Here is a 14,544-nt window from a genome sequence, read left to right as displayed (position 1 = left end):
AGTTGGATTCCTAGGTATTTTATTCTCTTTGAAGCAATTGCGAATGGGAGTTCACTCATAATTTGGCTCTCTGTCTGTTATTGGTGTATAGGAATCCTTGTGATATTTGCACGTCGATTTTGTATCCTGAGACTTTGCTGAAGTTGCTTATCAGCTTAAGGAGATTTGGGGCTGAGATGATGGGGTTTTCTAAATATAAAATCATGTCATCTGCAAACAGGGACAATTTGACTTCCTCATTTCCTAACTGAATACTCTTTATTTCTTTCTCTTGTCTGATTTCCCTGGCCAGAACTTCCAACACTATGTTGAATAGGAGTGGTGAGAGAGGACATCCTTGTCTTGTGCCAGTTTTCAAAGGGAATGCTTTCAGTTTTTGCCCATTCAGTAGGATATTGGCTGTAGGAGTGTCATAAATAGCTCTTATTATTTTGAGATACGTTCCATCAATACCTAGTTTATTGAGAGTTTTTAGCATGAAGGGCTGTTGAATTTTGTCAAAGCCTTTCTGCATCTATTGAGATAATCATGTGGTTTTTGTCTTTGGTTCTGTTTATATGATGGATTACGTTCATTGATTTGCATATGTTGAATCAGCCTTGCATCCCAGGGATAAGGGCCACTTGATCGTGGTGGATAAGCTTTTTGATGTGCTGCTGGATTTCGTATGCCAGTATCTTATTGAAGATTTTCACATCAATGTTCATCAGGGATATTGGTCTAAAACTCTCTTTTTGCGCTGTGTCTCTGCCAGGCTTTGGTATCAGGATGATGCTGGCTTCATAAACTGAGTTAGGGAGGATTCCCTCTTTTTCTATTGATTGGAATAGTTTCAGAAGGAATGATACCAGTTCCTCTTTTTACTTCTGGTAGAATTTGGCTATGAATCCGTCTGGTCCTGGACTTTTTTTGGTTGGTAGGCTATTAATCATTATTTCAATTTCAAAGCCTGTTATTGGTCTATTCAGAGATTCAACTTCTTCCTGGTTTAGTCTTGGGCGGTTGTATGTGTCCAGGAATTTATCCATTTCTTTTAGAGTTTCTAGTTTATTTACTTAGAGGTATTTATATTATTCTCTGATGGTAGTTTGTATTTCTGTGGGATCAGTGGTGATATCCCCTTTATCATTTTTTATTGTGTCTATTTGATTCTTCTCTCTTTTCTTCTTTATTAGTCTTGCTAGTGGTCTATCAATTTTGTTGATCTTTTCAAAAAACCAGCTCCTGGATTCATTGATTTTTTTGAAGGGTTTTTTGTGTCTCTCTCGCTTTCATTTCTGCTCTGATCTTAGTTATTTCTTGCCTTCTGCTAGCTTTTGAATGTGTTTGCTTTTGCTTCTCCAGTTCTTTTAATTGTGATGTTAGGGTGTAAATTTTAGATCTTTCCTGCTTTCTCTTGTGGGCATTTAGTGCTATAAATTTCCCTCTACACTGCTTAAATGTGTCCCAGAGATTATGGTACATTGTATCTTTGTTCTCATTGGTTTCAAAGAACATCTTTATTTTTGCCTTCATTTTATTTACCTAGTAGTCATTCAGGAGCAGGTCGTTCAGTTTCCATGTAGTTGTGTGGTTTTGAGTGAGTTTCTTAATCCTGAGTTCTAATTTGATTGCACTGTGGTCTAAGAGACTGTTTGTTGTGATTTCTGTTCTTTTATATTTGCTGAGGAGTGCTTTACTTCCAACTATGTGTTCAGTTTTAGAATAAGTGCGATGTGGTGCTGAGAAGAATGTATATATTCTGTTGATTTGGGGTGGAGAGTTCTGTAGATGTCTATTAGGTCTGCTTGCTGCAGAGATGAGTTCAATTCCTGGATATCCTTGTTAACTTTCTGTCTCGTAGATCTGTCTAATGTTGACAGTGGGGTGTTAAAGTCTCCCATTATTATTGTGTGGGAGTCTAAGTCTCTTTGTAAGTCTCTAAAGACTTTCTTTATGGATCTAGGTGCTCCTGTATTGGGTGCATATATATTTAGGATAGTTAGCTCTTCTTGTTGAATTGATCCCTTTACCATTATATAATGGCCTTCTTTGTCTCTTTTGATCTTTGTTGGTTTAAAGTCTGTTTCATCAGAGACTAGGATTGCAACCCCTGCTTTTTTTTGCTTTCCATTTGCTTGGTAAATCTTCCTCCATCCCTTTATTTTGAGTCTATGTGCATCTTTGCATACGAGATGGGTCTCCTGAATATAGCATACTGATGGGTCTTGACTCTTTATCCAATGTGCCAGTCTGTGTCTTTTAGTTAGGGCATTTAGCCCATAATTTATATTTAAGGTTGATATTGCTATGTGTGAATTTGATCCTGTCATTATGATGTTAGTTGGTTATTTTGCCTGTTAATTGATGCCATTTCTTCATAACATTGATGGTCTTTACAATTTGGCGTTTTTGCTGTGGGTGATACCAGTAGCTTCTTTCCATGTTTAGCGCTTCCTTCAGGAGCTCTTGTAAGGCAGGCCTGGTGGTGACAAAATCTCTCAGCATTTGTCTGTCTCTAAAGGATTTTATTTCTCCTTCACTTTTGAAGCTTAGTTTGGCTGGATATAAAATTCTGGGTTGAAAATTATTTTCTTTAAGAATGTTGAATATTGGCCCCCACTCTCTTCTGGCTTGTAGGCTTTCTGTCAAGAGATCTGCTGTTAGTCTGATGGGCTTCCCTTTGTGGATAACTCGACCTTTCTCTCTGGCTGCCCTTAACACTTTTTTCTTCATTTCAACCTTGGTTAATCTGACAATTATGTGTCTTGGGGTTGCTCTTCTCGAGGAGTATCTTTGTGGTGTTTTCTGTATTTCCTGAATTTGAATGTTGGCCTGCCTTTCTAGGTTGGGGAAGTTATCCTGGATAATATCCTGAAGAGTGTTTTCCAACTTAGTTCCATTCTCCCCATCACTTTCAGGTGCACCAATCAAACGTAGATTTGGTCTTTTCACATAGTCCCATCTTTCTTGGAGGCTTTGTTCGTTTCTTTTTACTCTTTTTCTGTAACTCTGTCTTCTCTCTTTATTTCATTAATTTGGTCTTCAATCATTGATACCCTTTCTTCTGATAGAATCAGCTACTGAAGCTTCTGCATGCGTCATGAAGTTCTTGTGCCATGGTTTTCAGCTCCATCAGGTAATTTAAGATCTTCTCTACACTCTTTATTCTAGTTAGCCATTCATCTAATCTTTTTTCAAGGTTTTTAGTTTCCTTGCAATGGGTTTGAACATCCTCCTTTAGCTCATAGAAGTTTGTTATTACTGACCTTTTGAAGCCTACTCTGTCAACTTGTCAAAGTCATTCTCTGTCTGACTTTGTTCCATTTCTAGTGAAGAGCTGCCATCCTTTGGAGGAGAAGAGACACTCTGATTTTTCGAATTTTCAGCTTTTCTGCTCTGGTTTCTCCCCATCTTTGTGGTTTTATCTACCTTTGTTCTTTGATATTGGTGACCTACAGATGGGGTTTTGGTGTAGATGACCTTTTTGTTGATGTTGATGCTATTTCTTTCTGTTTGTTAGTTTTCCTTCTAACAGTCAGGTCCCTCAGCTGCAGGTCTGTTGGAGTTTGCTAGCATTCCACTCCAGACTCTGTTTGCCTGGGTATCACCAGTGGAGGGTGCAGAACAGCAAAGATTGATGCCTGATCCTTCCTCTGGAAGCTTTGTCCCAGAGGGGTAGCTGCCTATATGAGGTGTCTGTTGGCCCCTACTGGGAGGTGTCTCCCAGTTAGGCTACACGGAGGTCAGGGACCCACTTGAGGAGGCAGTCTGTCTGTTTTCAGAGCGCAAATGCTATGCTGGGAAAACCAGTGCTCTCTTCAGAGCTGTCAGAGAGGGACGTTTAAGTCTGCAGAAGTTGTGTGCTGCCTTTTGTTCAGCTATGCCCTGCCCACAGAGGTGGAGTCTACAGGCAGTAGGCCTTGTTGAGCTGCAGTGGGCTCCATGCAGTTGGAGCTTCCTGGCTGCTTTGTTCACCTACTCATGCCTCAGCAATAGCGGATGCTCCTCCCCCAGCCAGGCTGCTGCCTCGCAATTAAAACTCAGACTGCTGCACTAGCAGTGAGCAAGGCTCCGTTGGTATGGGACCCACCGAGCCAGGTACAGGAGAGAATCTCCTTGACTGTCGGTTGCTAAGAACTTGGGAAAAGCTCAGTATTTGGGTGGCAGTGTCTTGTTTTTCCAGGTAGTCTGTCACAGCTTCCCTTGGCTAGGAAAGGGAAATCCCCCAACCCCTTGTGCTTCCCGGGTGAGGCCATGCCCCACCCTGCTTCAGCTCACCCACCATGGGCTGCACCCACTGTCCAACCAGTCCCAGTGAGATGAACCAGGTACCTCAGTTGGAAATGCAGAAACCACTCATCTTCTATGTCAGTCTCGCTGGGAGCTGTAGACTGGAGCTGTTCGTATTTGGCCATCTTGGAATGCCAACCCCAGTTGATATCCTTTTGGGTTAACTAATAGATAGTCATTGGATATCTAGATCATTTCTAAGTAGGATAGAATGCCAAAATATTGATTACTAATCATAATATTAAGCTTATATGCTTTTGCTTCTATTTATATATGCTACAGAGAGATGTTATATTTGGGTCTGTTAATGAACATGTTCATTTTGCAACTTTGAGAAATCATATAAAGTATGACTGTAGAAAGTTGTATTATGTGTATTCATGAGCTCTGCTAGATTGCAAGGATGGACTGCGAGGAAGTTTATTCTGTGAAGTAGAAATTGCTTTGGTTAAAAGTTAAAATTAATATATGTGAATGAGACTATGTAGGAGTAATAGTTTCAGAGAATTACAACTGTGTTTGATGTATTTTTATTTTCCATGGAAAGGAGTAGTTTCTTCCTAAAGGAGTTTTTTGTTTGTTTGTTTGTTTGCTTTGTTTTTTTTTTGTTTGTTTTTTTATTTTTTTTTTAACTCTTCAAATCTCTTTGTGTTTTTAAAACTTATTGAGGACCCCATAGAGCTTTTTTTTTTTGTAGATTCTAACTATTGATACTTACTATATTGGAAATTGAAACTGGGGAATTTTTAAGTTGCACACTTATTGATGAATTCAAAGATAGCAGCAATGAACACATTGAATGTTACTAATAATGTTATGAAATTAATTCTGACCTTGTGGACATCTTGCTATGGGTCCTATAGTAAAGTGTCAGTTTATTCCAGAATATGAAGCAGCATAATGATAGACAAAAGGTGGTCATACATTTTACTTCCCTTGCTTTATAATACCTGAGTTTGAAAAGTTATGAACTGTGTTAAAAATCTTAGTGGAGTTTGCTTAAATTGATAGGCCTATCTCCTTGGTTCACTGCCTTCACTTACTATAAGAAAGGCTACTTTTTATTGTTGCAGTTGTTGTTGTTGTTTTCCATTAATCTGCTTACATAATAAAGATTTGTGTTATACCACAATAAGATTCTATGGTTTATGTTGTCTGTATAATGTCCTTGGTCATTCAAGAAAACAAAGTTTCCTCACAAAAACAAACATTCATTACAACCATGTTGTCTTCTAAGTTTTCTTTTAATGTTTTATTGTCATTTTGAAATAAATAACCAAGTATTATTTCTCAGGCACCTATGATCCAATTTGTATCTTAAATGTTGAAATACCATGACTTTTTTTATTTTTCCCTTCCCCAAATCTAATCCTGCATATAAAAAAAATAAAATAAAGCTTTCACCTTATCTTTTACAACTAAAATTACCTTTTTAGGCCCTGTGCAATGGCACAAAGATTTTTTCCTTCACCTAGTAAAATGAGAGGTGCTAAAAATAATTAGGTTTATTGATATGTTACTGCTGATGAGTTCTATAAGAACAGTTTTCAAATCAGAAAAGACACTCAGCTTTCTCTAAGTTAAATTTGTGTGGGTAAAATATTATTAGCATAAATGTTTCAGAAACGCTATACTGTTTGGGAACTTTCAAGAAATTTGTCAAAGCCCTTGCTGTCCATGATATATATTTTAATTTATTAGAGTGCTAGTGGTGTTTTGCCTGATATTAAATGACAGCAGTATAGTGTTACCAGTCATAATTTCAGTTATTTTAAAAAACACTAACTTGGTTATAACTTTGCTTCTTTAAATTGAAAATGGCATCTTCTAGGCCACTAAATTTCAAATAGGAATTCATATCACTTAACTATGGAGTTTTATTAATATACAGATGTTTGTGATGTATTCCATACTTACTGAATCTTTTTACTTAATATTGATATATTCTTGATACATATTCTTAATATATGTTTAGTATATTTATTGCATATTATGTCAGACTTGAATGTTATATCTCAAGATTTTTTCTCTGTAAAGGATATATTCATCTATTTTTATAATTTAGATGTAATGTTTGCTATCTTCTTTAATAATAGATTTAATCACTGTTTATAATTATTTTGTCTAAAACTTTTTTCGACAGCCTTAACTATCCTGTTTTGCATGTCAAAGAAACAACCAAATTTTATTGTCAGCTGCATTTTTCTTACAACAAATGCTCATTAGACCTTTCACTTTTGAAAGCTATTAGTAATAACTAACCATAGTCTTTTGTCCTAGATATTTTTGTTTGTTTGTTTTACTCTGATCCTTTCTTGAAAGCATATGCAATCAACTACAGTCCTCAGTGCTTCATCATTAAAAAAGGATGACTGTCTCAGAGCCACATGGAAAAGGATTATGACATGTACTTTTGGGTATCGGCTTTTGCTAATACAAGATCTTATGGAGCAAGAATAATTATATAAGACTGAATGCTATGATGTAATTTTTTTTCTTTGAGACAGAGTTTTGCTCTTTCACCCAGGCTGGAGTAAAATGGTGCCATCTCGGCTCACTGCAACCTCTGCCCCTGGGTTCAAGCAATTCTCCTGCCTCAGCCTCTCGAGTAGTTGGGATTATAGCCACCTGCCAACACACCCAGCTAATTTTTGTAATTTTAGTAGAGAGAGGGTTTCGCCATGTTGGCCAGGCTGGTCTTGAACTCTTGACCTCAGGTGATCCACCTGCCTTGGCCTCCCAAAGTCCTAGGATTACAGGCACGCACCACTGTGCCTGGCCCATGATGTAAATTTTTAAAGAATATTGTTGATGTTTTAATGTTTCATTTTCAAGATGTATAAGGAAGTCCTTTGTCTTTTACGCTACTGTCGGGGCTCAGAACATGATACCACAAAGTATGACACCTTGGCATACTGAGTACTTTGAACTGAAGGAAACTAGAAAGGCCTCAGAAACAAGGTCTTTCTGATCTTCTTACATTCTCCTGTCTCCTCCTCCTCATTCTCCCACAAAGCAAGTCATGGAAACCAGAATTCCTCTTCTCCAAAGAGGGTCATGAAAACTAGAAACCCTTTCCCCAAAAGCAAGCCATTAAACCTAGAAAGGTAACTCTCTCCCTGCTCCCCTTTTCCTTGAAGACCTTCATTCCAGAGGGGTCATGTCTCATACTGAGGAAGAAGGAATGCTACACAGAGAGATCAACCGGTCTCTGAACAGATAGGCCTTGCTGGATCCCCCCACTCAATCTATTACCATTAGGTCATACTCTTTTGTCTAATCACATTTCTACATGGCTATACATTCTTTATTGAACCTAAGTATATAGGCAGCTTCCTCTAGGTTTGGGGGTCCTCATTTCTGAAGGCTCCTGTGTCATGTACAATTTTGATTAAATAAATTTGTCATGCTTGTCTCTTGTTAACCTATCTTTTGTTATAGGAGTCTTGCCTGTTACCCTTATGATTGGTGAGGAAAGGTATCACACTTTTGTACCTTTACACTATAACTCATAATAATTTAGTAGACTCTGCTTTTATAAACTGAAATGAAATATTTATAAATGGTATTTTATTCTCCTTGTTGACCCCTTCAGAATTCAGAAACTCTTATTGAATATTTTTATTTTTCTAGCAATGTAGTGATTTGCATAGTTGCAGTAAGAATTTATTCTCCTTTTATTGGAGAATAATTGGAAACATCTGTTATAGAACCAAGGACTTGCCTAGGATGTTATATGTGAAAATTATGCTTGTTCAATTAGATATGAACAGATACTTTTAAAGCACCAAAGCTGACTTTATAAAGCCAATGCTTACAAAGTAAACTTGGGAAAACTGGAATGGTACCTGGCTTCCAGGGTTCTCAGACTTACAGATGAGTAAGGAAGGTCGCTTTCTGGCAAGTCAAGGACTTTAGGATGTTTTGAAAACCTTAAAAAGAAAGAAATTCTGGCCAGGTGTGGTGATTCACGCCTATAATCCCAACACTTTGGGAAGACGAGGCAGGCGGACCATGAGGTCAGGAGATCTAGACCATCCTGGCTAACATGGTGAAACCGTGTCACTACTAAAAATAGAAAAAATTAACCAGGCATGGTGGTGGGTGCCTGTAGTCCCAGTTACTTGGGAGGCTGAGGAGGAGAATCGCTTGAACCTGGGAGGTGGAGGTTGCAGTGAGCCGAGATCATACCACTGCACTCCAGCCTGGGTGACAGAGTGAGACTCTGTCTCAAAAAAAAAAAAAAAAAAAGAAAAAAGAAAAATAGAAAGAAAGAAATTCACCCATATTTGTAGGTACTATTGGCAAAATCCTTGTTTCCTAGTCTCAGGTCAACACGTAATAAGGAGCTTTTAAAAGTCCAATCTGAGATTCTTTATGAAAACGTCCATCAAAATAAACTTAAGAAGGTCCATATGGCAAATTAACACACTTGCTGCACCTTCATAAATAATTAGATCCAGTCTAATGATACATTTTATTTTTTGATCAAGATAATTTTCAGGCTTTTTTGATCAAAAAGGAGGGGAATTTTAGTAAAAATTGATGTTTCTGTGGGAAATGATACATCATCTCTAGTGTATCCTTTAGGCCTGATTTAAGCAAAATCATTGTTCTGTTCATTGTTCATTGTTCCTTGTCTGAATTATTTTGCAACTCCTTGTAAGTTGAAGGTAACTGATACATAAATTCTACTCTGTCTGTTGGACATTTGGCTCCTCCACTTCACCTTGGAAAAACCAGTTTTGTCTCCATTTGTCAATGTTCCTCTACTCCATACAAATTTTAACTCTTTTGAATTTTATTTTGAACCAGTTATAATATTGGCCTGGTTCCCTCATACCATATGAATAAAATGAATCTTTAATCAATTTTTGTGTCTGTATGAAAGTCATGATTTTACCTTGTTCTGAAAATAAACTTTCAACAGGATATTTAATTCCTGGTTATCTTTCTGAGTTTAGATCATAGAGTTAATTATGTTCCCCCTAGTATGGAACTTTATGATTTAACAAAAAGTATTTACAAAAGAAGTGCTTGATCTGCCATGACATATAACTTGGATTATAACTTAAGTACAGCCTCAAGTGTCATTATAGTGTCATAGCTTGTTGTTCTTGCATCTTTCATTATGATTCCATATAGTAAACAAGTCTAGGGGATTAGAAGCTGTGAAGAGTAATTAAGAAATGACTTTGCCTATCACATGATAGTATAAAACAAGAGAGGAACTTTTCTGCAAGCCATTCCTTGACATATTTGGAGGCTGTAATCCATCCCCTAACCAAATAGTACCTTGCCTTTTTCACTTATGCACCATTTTTTTCTTGATTGTGCATACATATTTTAAAACTAATGCTTCAGCTTGTTATAGAAAATTATAATATGTTTTAGTTATATGCAATATAAATTAGCCTTTGTTACTCTCTAGTTTGCCAAAGAAAGACAAGAGAGTTGTTGCTCTCTGATAAGACCTGGTATCTCCTTAGGACTCTCCACAGGGATTGGGTGGGGGTTGCAATTTCAAGTATCAGAGGCTTTTGATCTTTTTTTTTTTTTTTTTTTTTGAGACGGAGTCTCGCTCTGTCGCCCAGGCTGGAGTGCAGTGGCCGGATCTCAGCTCACTGCAAGCTCCGCCTCCCGGGTTCATGCCATTCTCCTGTCTCAGCCTCCCGAGTAGCTGGAACTACAGGCGACTGCCACCTCGCCCGGCTAGTTTTTTGTATATTTTAGTAGAGACGGGGTTTCACCGTGTTAGCCAGGATGGTCTCGATCTCCTGACCTCGTGATCCGCCCGTCTTGGCCTCCCAAAGTGCTGGGATTACAGGCTTGAGCCACCGCGCCCGGCCCCGGCTTTTGATCTTAAACTTTGGCTATTACCCTATTGACTCCTAGTATCAACTATTCAGAAGTCAGGAAAAGACAAAAAAAAAAAAATCAGTTGCAATAGACTTCATAATCTAAAGAACAGCTATGAGCTCCAGGTCTTCTATAAAATGCAAGGTGAGTGTGTACATATTCCATTAAATGTACGGTTCATCTGAGTAGAAGAGTGGTTTACAGAGGCTAGGAAGCGTAATGGGGGTTGTGGGGGATGGGGCTGGTTAATGGATACAAAAAGTAGTTAGAAAGAATAAATAAGGCCTAGTATTTGATAACACAACAGGGTGATTACAAGTAAAAATAATTTATTGTACAGTTAAAATGACTAAATGAGTATAACTGGATTGTTTGTAACACAAAGGAAAAATGCTTGAGGGGATGAATACCCCATTTTTGATGATTTGATTATTAGTCATTGCATGCCTGTATCAAAACATCTCATGTACCCCACAATATATACACCTACAATGTACTCACAAGACTTTTTAAAAAGTTTATTGCTCATGTGTTACTCACATGTTATGTCAGTACTGAATCTTACAGACTAATATTTATGTATTATTTATGTTTTTTTCTTTTTTAATTATTCACCTCTATTCCCTATACATTTACCAACATCTCTTGGTTTTAGTTTCTAGGCACAGGATAATGTAACCATACTTTTGATATCAGGCAAATAATTGGGCCTTCAGGAGGTGACATAAACTCCCTATTGGCACTTAACTACAAATGTGCAGGGGATACAGCTTTCTTCTCAGGAAATGTTCTTCTGGAATAGCTTCACTTCATTAATGGGCTAATATGTGGTAGAATTTGACTATACTGCAATCTCCATCAGAACGTTATTTAACTTCCATTTAATCTTTTTTTAGAGTATACATACTAGGGACAATTTTGGCCCCCTAGGGTACATTTGGTAATGTCTGGAGCCATTTTCGGTTGTGACAACTGGTGGGAAATGCTACTGACATTTAGCTGGTAAAGGCCAGTGGTGTGCTACTAAACAGCACAGGACAGCCCCTTCTTCCACCAAAATAATCTTTGCCTGCCATTGAACTGCTTCATTTCAAATAAGGATCACCAGGAAAAACAATTACTTTCTGACTTTTGTAAAATCAGATTGTTAAAGTTGTCTGCAACTTAATGCAAGTATTTATCTTTGTTTGTTCTATACAGCCTGGTGATTAGGAGTAGAGGAAATTACAGAAGTTTAAGTAACACAGAATGAGCAAAGTAGTGTGAGCTTTAGAATGTGCAGTATAGAGACTTATTGAATAAAATCATCAAGTTAAAGAAGTTTTACTTGTCCTATGGGATCCAGTGCTTACATTTCATGCAAAGAGGGTCAATTTCTCAGCAACTGCTAGAACAGGTGACATTTTTTTTGATCTGGCAAAAACAAGAACAATAACAACCACAAGAGACACTTGAAACTTTAAAACTTTGGAGGTTTACTTCACATAGCAAACAGCAGAAAATAATGAAATTACTATGTATCTTGTTAAATATAACTTAAGAAGAAATTTCATGTCATACCTGATGATTTAGTAAATAAATATGTAATCACTAAAGCATTATGATTTAGTATACCTGTTTCTCTGATATAATAGCACTAGTTGAGGAAAACGAAAGTACTATGTAATTATTATTGAGTTTTGACAAGGTGTCATGTAGTTACACATTCAGTTGTTACTATGTAATTATTGAGGAAGACATTTATCTAACACTTTTGTGCCTTGGGAAGCAGCCCCTGCAATGTAGTATCAAGCAAAATCTAATGGTAAAACCAATTTCCCAGTATTTAGCAGTAACCTTTAGCAGGTTCCTTTAGAGACATAGATATTTAAGTGACAGAGATTCCCCTTTGCCAAAGGGGGATCATCAGGTACAAGAGAATACTTTTTTCCTACATTACTTTAGTTAACCCCATCTTGCTTTCCTGTGTACGGTCCCTAAGTGGATTCTATTGAGTCTGATGCCATCAAGGAAAAGAGAAGTTTTCTGTGGTCTCTTCATAATCAGCTCAGTCCACATAGAGAGACTGAAAAGCTTTCCTGCCTTTCAGCTAACCAATCAAGAGAAATTGTGTCTAGAAAAATATTTATCATTACCAACAGACTGCATCAAACTACGATGAGATGGAAGCTACTGTGAATGAGCTCTAGTCTTTCCTGTGATGTTTCAGTGATCTTAAGTGAGCTCATTACTTTCTACCAGTGGAAGAGGTACCCAGCTGGACACAATTTTTATTTTTAAAAATGGTTTTAGAAGCCTTATGCTGTGCTCGCTTTGATAGCACATGTACTAAAATTGGTACAATACGGAGAAGATTAGCATGGCCCCTGCACAAGGATGTCACGCAAATTCATGAAGTGTTCCATATTTTTAGCTAGACTAATAAAGAAGAAAAGAGAGAATAATCAAACAGACACAATAAAAAATGAATAAGTGGACATCACCACTGACCCACAGAAATATAAACAACCATCAGATAATACTATAAACAGATCTATGCAAATAAAGTAGAAAATCTAAAGAAAACAGATAATTCCTGGACACATACACCCTCCCAAGACTGAACCAGGAAGAGGTTGAATCCCTCAATAGACCAATAATAAGTTCCAAAATTAAGGCAATCATAAATAGCTTACCAACCAAAGAAAGTCCAAGACCAGTTGGATTTACAGCTGAATTCTACCAGAAATATAAAGAGGAGTTGGTACCATTTTTTCTGAAACTATTCCAAATAATTGAAAAAGAAGGACCCCTCTCTAACTCTTTATATGAGGCCAGCATCATCCTGATACCAAAACCTGGCAGAGATACAACAAAAAAAGAAAACTTCAGGCCAATATCCCTGATGAATATTGATGCAAAAATTCTCAATAAAATGCGGCAAACCAAATCCAGCAGCACATCATGCAACTTATCCACCACGATCAAGTTGGCTTCATTCCCAGGATGCAAGTCTTGTTCAACATATGCAAATCAATAAATGTAATTCATCACGTAAATAGATCTGAAGACAAAAACCACAAGATTATCTCAATAGATGCAGAAAAGGCCTTCAATAAAATTGAACATCCCTTCATGTCAAAAACTCTCAGTAAACTAGGTATTGAAGGAACATACCTCAAAATCATAAAAGGCATTTATGACAAACCCACAGCCAATATTATATTGAATGGGCAAAAGCTGGAAGCATTCCCCTTGAAAACTGGCACAAGACAAAGATGCTCTCTCTCACCACTCCTATTCAACATAGTATTGGAAGTTCTGGCCAGGGCAACCAGGCAAGAGAAATAAATAAAGGGTATTCATATAGGAAGGGGGGAAATCCAAATGTCTTTGTTTGCAGGTGACATGATCCTATATCTAGAAAACCCCATCATCTCAGCCCCAAAGCTTCTTAAGCTGATAAGCAACTTCAGCAAATTCTCAGGATACAAAATCAATGTGCAGAAGTCACAAGCATTCAGATACACCAACAACAGGCAAGCAGAGAGCCAAATCATGAATGAACCCACATTCACAATTGCTACAAAAAGAATAAAATACCTAGGAATACAGCTAACAAGGGAAGTGAAGTTCGTTTTCAAGGAGAACTACAAATCACTGCTCAAGGAAACCAGAGAGGATACAAACAAATGAGAAAATATTCCATGCTCATGGAAAGGAAGAACCAATATCATGAAAATGACCATACTGCCCAAAGTAATTTATAGATTCAATGTTATTCCCATTAAACTACCATTGACATTCTTCACAGAATTAAAAAAAAAAAAACTATTTCAAATTTTTTATGGAACCAAAAATAGCCCATATGGCCATGACAATCCTAAGCAAAAGGAACAATGCTGGAGGCATCACGCTACCAGACTTTAAACTAAACCGTAAGGCTACAATAACCAAAACAGCATGGTAATAGTACAAAAACAGACAGACCAATGGAACAGAATAGAGAACTCAGAAATAAGATTGCACATCTACAACCATCTGATCTTTGACAAATGTCACAAAAAGAAGCAATGGGGAAATAATCCCTCATTTAATAAATAGTGTGGGAGAACTGGCTATCCATTTGCTCAAAATTGAGACTGGACTCCTTCCTCATACTTTATTAAAAAATTAACTCAAGATGGATTAAAGACTTAAATGTAAAACTCAAAACTATAAAAACCCTAGAAGAAAATCTATGCGATAACATTCAGGACATAGACATGGGCAAAGATGTCATGATGAAATAACCATAAGCAATTGCAATAAAAGCAAAAATTGATAAATGGGATCTAATTAAACTAAAGAGTTCTGCACAGAAAAAGAAACTATCATTAGAACGAACAGGCAACCTACAGAGTGGGAGAAAATTTTTTCAATTTATCCATTTGA

The 14,544-nt window shown here is 37.2% G+C and overlaps 1 protein-coding gene and 1 non-coding gene across 2 annotated transcripts in view; one reads left to right on the top strand and one right to left on the bottom strand.

Moving 5' to 3' along the window:
- IL1RAPL2 (interleukin 1 receptor accessory protein like 2) overlaps positions 1 to 14,544 on the bottom strand; it is a 1,281,282-nt gene that overhangs the window by 84,689 nt on the left and 1,182,049 nt on the right. The window lies entirely within an intron of this gene.
- Positions 12,436 to 12,542, top strand: LOC112616645. The gene has a single exon (XR_003117688.1). It is a non-coding gene; the product is annotated as a U6 spliceosomal RNA (small nuclear RNA).

The sequence above is a fragment of the Theropithecus gelada genome, chromosome X, assembly GCF_003255815.1.
Source record: "Theropithecus gelada isolate Dixy chromosome X, Tgel_1.0, whole genome shotgun sequence".
NCBI lineage: Eukaryota > Metazoa > Chordata > Mammalia > Primates > Cercopithecidae > Theropithecus > Theropithecus gelada.
The sequence above is the reverse complement of the archived record's forward strand: the minus strand, read 5'-3'. Positions and strand labels throughout refer to the sequence as shown.